This window comes from Solanum pennellii, chromosome 1, assembly GCF_001406875.1.
Source record: "Solanum pennellii chromosome 1, SPENNV200".
NCBI classification, from domain to species: Eukaryota; Viridiplantae; Streptophyta; class Magnoliopsida; order Solanales; family Solanaceae; genus Solanum; species Solanum pennellii.
This window is the reverse complement of record NC_028637.1, coordinates 93,098,118-93,104,876: the sequence shown is the minus strand read 5'-3', so window position 1 is coordinate 93,104,876 and position 6,759 is coordinate 93,098,118. Positions and strand designations below refer to the sequence as shown.

Sequence of the window (6,759 nt, the reverse complement as noted above, 5' to 3'; positions counted from 1 at the left end):
GTTATCGCAAATCAAAGTAAATCTTTTCTGATGTGGAAGTTCAGACTGTGCTGCAACCACAGAGCATACTCAGATAAAACCTTGGCTCTGATACCAGTTTGTTGGGAAAACGCGGACAAGCACAAAAATATATATGGTAAAAGTAATGGAAATAAAATGGGAAAATAACGACACCAAGAATTTTACGTGGAAACCCTTCTGAATAAGGGAAAAAACACGGACTAAGAGGAGCAATTGATATTACTATAGTAAGAAATTTTACACTGTGTAGTCACGAATACAATACTCAAAGTGACTACTACACACTCAAAAGGAACAACACTCTTTTGGTTTCCGTCTTACTAAAATATCGCTCATACTCTATTTTTCTTCACAGACTATTTTCTTGTATAGTTTATGGAATACCTCACTTTGCTCTCAAAATGGTTTTCTCTCTAAATTGGTGTGTTCTACAAATGAGCAAGAATGCTCTATTTATAGAAGGATAAAACCATGCTTATGTCACTAATGACATAGGTAAATATAGCAAAGTCAAAAGTGGTTGCAAATCTTACCAATTTGCGAACTACCAAATCTTTTCTTTTCAACTACAATTACTATTCCTTTTTAATAATTGTTTGTACCAATTGAATAGCTAAAGTTGACAAAAACAATGGGATGAATTCAACAGCCATAACGTTCAGTTCTTTTTCCCAGATGAAAGTGACATGTTGTTTCTCTTCTTGTAAGAGTTAATAACTTAAAATTGAAAAAAAAAAAGAAAAAAAGAAAGAAAGATAGACTAATCAAACATTTTTATTGCCACCTTAACTTCAAATAATAGATTCAAAAACATTGTAATCCACAATTAAAACAAGTAAAAATTATAGAGGAAATTAAATTCACAATCATAGACCTTAACGCTGTTGACAAATGTAACACTTCGTATAAAAATGTGTCTTTTAGATCCATATGGACATCAACAAGCACTGAGAACTTCCGCGGTTGGATCCCATTTGGTAACAAGGCTAATATTGTTTAGTTGTTTAGAACTTGGTATGTCCATTTTCTTAATTTGTTTTTTCTATGTTCTTTCAGTAGTTAGATAAACAAATTTAATGTGAATGCAAGATAAACATGGATTTTGTCAAATAACTTCCATGAATTTTTTCATTAAATTGTTTATCAAATGTTTGAATCAATTAATGACTTTGGCAACACTAGGGAGTAGGGACCTAGCTAGCTAGTATACAGCAGTTCCCTGTAATAAGAAGTAAACTCAGGAAAAGCTTGTGGAAGAAGTCAAAAGAAGTAGAGAAGCTAAAAATTAAAGAATTTGGAAATTGAATACAGATTAAATTGTAATCACCAAATAGCTTCACTTGCAATTTAAAAAAAATTCAAGATTTTTACTGTAAGTCCGCGTTATCTGGAGCTTGAACTGTTTAAGATTGAACTCCAATAACTGGACTCTAGGAAAGTATCCTTGCCTGGAGTTTATATTGTATAAGTTCGAGCTTTAGGACACGGATCCTGGAGTTTCACTTGTGATCCTGACTTAATGAGGTCTATAGATACCTTTTGTTTGTTTCTTGGTATAAATAGTAACACCTTTCGGGTTGTTTGGAAAAAAAATCATAACAAATCCAAAGAAAACTAAACTTTGATATAATAATGAGCATGTGGTGGTTTATAACAACTTTAGCCATTACTGCTTTGGAGTAATAACAAGTTTTTGGATATACGTTGTATAAGTTATGTCTGCTCTTAGTATCTGAGTAATATATATGCTCAGTTTCATTTTATTTCACCTGTGCAGTTTTCGTGAATGGAAAGATTTGCAAAGACCCAAAGCTTGCAACAGCGAATGATTTTTATTTTTCAGGTCATAATGTTTGTGGAGATGTAGGTGCCTGGGCTTGATTTTGTTTCAACTCTTATGGATGTAAACAAGATGCCTGGACTTAATACTCTTGGTATGTTTTTTGGTCGTACTGAATTGGAACCTCAACGTCTTGCTCCACTTCACACACAACCTCGATCTACTGAGCTAATAACTGTCCTGGAGGGTACTCTCTATGTAGGCTTTCTTGTCCCTGATGCTGCAAACTTCTTTAAGAGTCGTCTATTCTCCAAAATCTTGAATCCTGGTGATGTGTTTGTGATCCCAAAAGGTCTTATTAATATCCAGTATAATATGGGAAACCAAAAAACTACTTATCTCTCTGTTTTCAACAGTCAAAATCCTGGATTTGTCATTATACCGAATTTAATCTTTGCTTCAAATCCACCTATTTCAGATGACATTCTTGCCAAAGGCTTCCAGCTCAATAAGACACAGATTGCAGAACTTCGAAAGAAATTCTCTTAGTCTATATTATATGTCATTAAAAAAGTGATTATGTGTTTTCTGAATGTCTTTTGGAAGCGTTATATGAAAACGTTGGAATAATACTCCTCTAATAAATACTGTTCGTTGTTTGTATATTTCCAAAATTTGGAGCGAACTTGTTCATTCATGGAAGCTAACATTTTCCCCTCATTTTCTTTCCTCTCTGTCTTGCTGTTATTTGTTGAAAAGTGAAATTAAATTAATGAACTAAGTTGGCTGTATGTTATTATATACATAGATGCCCATAACTTCTTTTTTTTTAGATGAAAGTAACATATTATTTCTCTTCTTGTATGGTTAATAACTTAAAATTGATCATAAAACAGATAGGCTAATCAAACATTTTTACTACAACCTTAACTTCAAATAAAAGATTCAACAACATTGTAATCCGCAATTAAAACAGTTAAAAATTATTGTTTGGGTCGCGTTAGGCTTGTTGTGCAGTAGGAAACTAAATTGCATCTAGATGTTCGGAAAACATTTCTTATACCATCTTCTCTTGGACATTCCAAAGCAGATTCATCAGTGCAGGCGGAGCCAAATATACTTACATTGTGTAGCTAGTTGGTAAATATATTTTTCTTATGTATATATTATTGATAACTCCTTGACTTGTACGTGATTTTACTTCTTTATATTTTGACACCCATTAGTCCAAATTTTGGCTCCGCCACATTCTAACGTCTAAACTAGTGGTATCAAAAAAATTGAGTGCAAATATAAGAGAAACTTCCAGGCGTTCTAGTTTTCCCTATGCAAGTTAAGTAATGAAACATCTTGAAATAATACTTAAGAAGCTCTTTGATTCAACCCAAGCTACAACATATTCAATGTCGAATAATACTCTAGGAAAGTATCCTTGCCTGAAATTTCACTTGTAAAAAGTTGAAAAGCTTTTATATATATAAACTATTATATTAGATTAATTAGTACAGTAATTAGTGATCCCCACATAGAGAGTCCTTTCTTCCGTTATGAATTGTTGGAACCAGTCCTACCTGTTGTCTTTTAACATTAGCTAGTTTGAAGTTGAAAAAATACATTCCATGCAAATTGCACTAAGGTTTTGGTATATGTGCTCCGGGGCTAATAATCTAAGAAGAATGGAAGGGGAATGACATATCAATCGAATATCTTAGTCTTCTTAGAAAGGGGAATGAATCTCTACATGATCTCGTGACACCATATATAATTGGTTCATGTGGAACTTTAACTCTATATTAGCCAACCGGTGATTTCCAACAAGTTTCTCTTTTTTGGGGGGGAGGGGAAGCAGAGCAAGTGAAGAAAAATTAATATCATGTTTACACCCGCCGAATTCACATTAGAAATCGCCAACATCCCTAACAAATAGTGAAGATGCTGAATTTTCAGTACATATTCTTCTTCTCTTACATTCCAACTAGATGAGATTATTAGTAGTCACACATTTCTGGTTGGTTGAAAAAAATCATTACAACCCCAAGCATAACTATGAGTATGTGGTGGTTCATAAGCCTTCATAATAACATTAGCCATTACTTCTTTCTTTTGTAATTACCCTGCTTATGCTTATCATAACAACCAACTACAGCACGTATGTGTTGCATTTAACGGCTCTCAGGCTTCAGGTTAATCCTCCTTGCTTCAGGTCTTAATTTTAGGGGAAATGTAGTGCCCGGGTTTGGTTTTTATGCAAAGTTTGTGGGCTTGGCCAAAGATATACCGGCATACTAAGACTAAGAGGATGTAAACATCACGCCTGGACTTAACAATCTTGGTATTTCTATCGGTCGTCTTGACTAGGAACCACTACGTTTCATTTCCATTTCACACGCACCCTCGAGCTGCTGAGCTGATAACTATCCTGGAGGATACTGTCCTTGCAGGATTTCTTGTCCCGGCCTGATCCTGCAAACTTCTGTAGAAGTTGTCACTTCTCCAAAACCTTGAATCCTGGCGATGTGTTTGTGTTCCCATAATTGATCTTATTCACTTCCAGTATAATGTAGGACTCAAAAAAATCTATTTTGCTCGCTACTTTCAACAGTCAAAATCCTGGAATTTCATGATAACTAATTCAAACATTGCTTCAGATCTACCTATTCTGAACGATGTTCTTGCAAAAGGGCTCCAGCTTAATAAGAAAGAGATTATACTATTTGGAAAGATATTCTCTTAATATATATATATATTTATATATGTTGTTAAAAATGTGATTCTGTGTTTTCTGAAAGTTGTTTGCAGAACGTTAGCTGCTCATCAGCGTCTAATAAATATTGTTTGTTGTATTTGGAGTGAACTTATAATACATTCATAGAAAGCTGACATTTTCTCAAATTTTCTTTCTTCTCATACTTGCTGTTATTTGTTGAAAAGTGAAATTATGTTACTAAACATAGGCTATATATTTTATTTATACATTCGATCCACAATTGGTACATTCTAAACTGATAACTTAAAACTGAAAACTAAACATACAGGTATCTAATTAAACACCATTTTTATATTAAAATGTGGCTCGTATATCTATCATAATAAGTCCTGGAAAACAAGAGTTGCAAGAAAATCTCAACATTTCTTCATTGCTATTTGCTTCGCATTGAATCGATCCTACGAGAAAATGTTCAACCGGAACTGAAAGAAAACATTATTCTTAAAAGAGCTAACCAAGTTGACTCTGCATATTGCCCATTATTTCAGAGAATTTTGCATTAATAAAACAGAACAGAAATCACCAATAACAACAGTAAAAGCATTTCTACATTTTACAATGCAATTTATTAATGGTAGAAGATTGCTTACATAATATATTTTTTTCAACACCCTTCATCATAATCTCTCCTTTGTGGTTGTTTGTTCGCCATGGTGTATCCATTGCACGTAATCTGTCATAATTCCTTTTATGAATAAGTCGTCAAACACTACTTCTTGTGTTTGAAAATTTATATTCAAACAGTTTTGACATGGACATCGAATTTTAGTGTTCGGATCAAAATGAGAGCGAACAAGTTTTATAAAAGATTGGACGCCCTCAACATATCTCTTGGAAAATTTTGGTTCATGCATCCATGATCGATAAATTGCATAAACATATTAGCATCAAATAATTAATTAAATATTAAAGATGAGAAATTAGTTCATAAATCAAAATGATTAGAAACAATTAGCCTCGAATAAAATAGCTCAACTTACCCCGGAGCTGCATGCGGCGGTAGCTTTAATTCTAAAACGGCAGAGAAGATGAGATAATGTGGATTCTGGAATGCTACTTCAGGATACGCATTATTTAAGTTTTATCTATTACGTTAACATGACATTTCATTTGGCTTCATTTAACATGTATGTCCCTCAATTTTAAGTATGCATAAATAGGCACTTAAAATTTGTATAGAATTAAACAAGTAGACACAAGTCTTACCGGGCGTCACATGTGGAATGTGGCATCTTACATTTACTATGCCACTTGTGTCGACTTGTTCAAGTTTATACAAATTTATGTGTCTACGTCTGCACGTTCAAAATTAAAGAGCATAGAGGTTAGCTGAGACCAAGTTAAATGACATATTTATATATTATGCCTAAAATTATAAGAACAGTCTACTTGGCAGAAATTGGCCAAAATTAGCCTAAATATTGGCCACCGCCGGTCATGACGAGTTCGATGGTTTATGATAAAGTTCATGACCGTAACACAATTTTAAATGACTGATTGACGAATTTATTTTCATCCCCAAAATCTACAAGAATATTGGGGGGGGGGGGGGTTGAGACTATATAACTTAAAAGATAAATTATATTCCAAAAAATAGTGCAAAGTACTGAACTTCAAGTTTATTTTACAAGAATAGTTAAAATTGTACCTATTCTATTCATTATGTTTTACTTTTTAAGTTTCATCTATTTATTGATCTCTCAAAACCTAACCTATTATTTACTAGACTAAAATTACCCTTCTTGCAAACGAAAAAATCTGCGTATCTCCTACATCATAGTTTCGCGACGCCGTATAATTGGTCCTAGTGGAACTCTTAATTTAACCCTATACTAGCCCCCTACCAAAAAGGTTCAATGCTAAAATTTGGGAGATATTTTCACAATCCTTTAAAAAATTAATCTCTATTTTAAATCTTAATTTGTGCTTATATATAAAATATTTAAAAAATTACAAAATGACACTTCACTATTAATTAAACCATCTCCATAATTTTTACCTAGATACCTTCCTTTTATTTTACATTTTGAGTCAACTTGCTAAATTCTATCATTTATTATTTAAGTTGCATGTTTGTGAATGAAGGTCATGAATGAAAGCAGATGTAACGCCGTTGTAATTTTTTAAAAATCTATATTCTAACGGTTAACCTTAAATGTTAAAACATAAATATTTACAAGATTATATTACA

At 32.9% G+C, this 6,759-nt stretch overlaps 2 pseudogenes; both read left to right on the top strand.

The window, feature by feature from the left end:
• LOC107025004 overlaps nucleotides 1–2,350 on the top strand; it is a 5,896-nt pseudogene extending 3,546 nt beyond the window's left edge.
• Nucleotides 2,351–3,348: 998 nt separating this feature from the next.
• Nucleotides 3,349–4,535, top strand: LOC114075568 (annotated as a pseudogene).
• The last annotated feature ends 2,224 nt before the right edge of the window (nucleotides 4,536–6,759 follow it).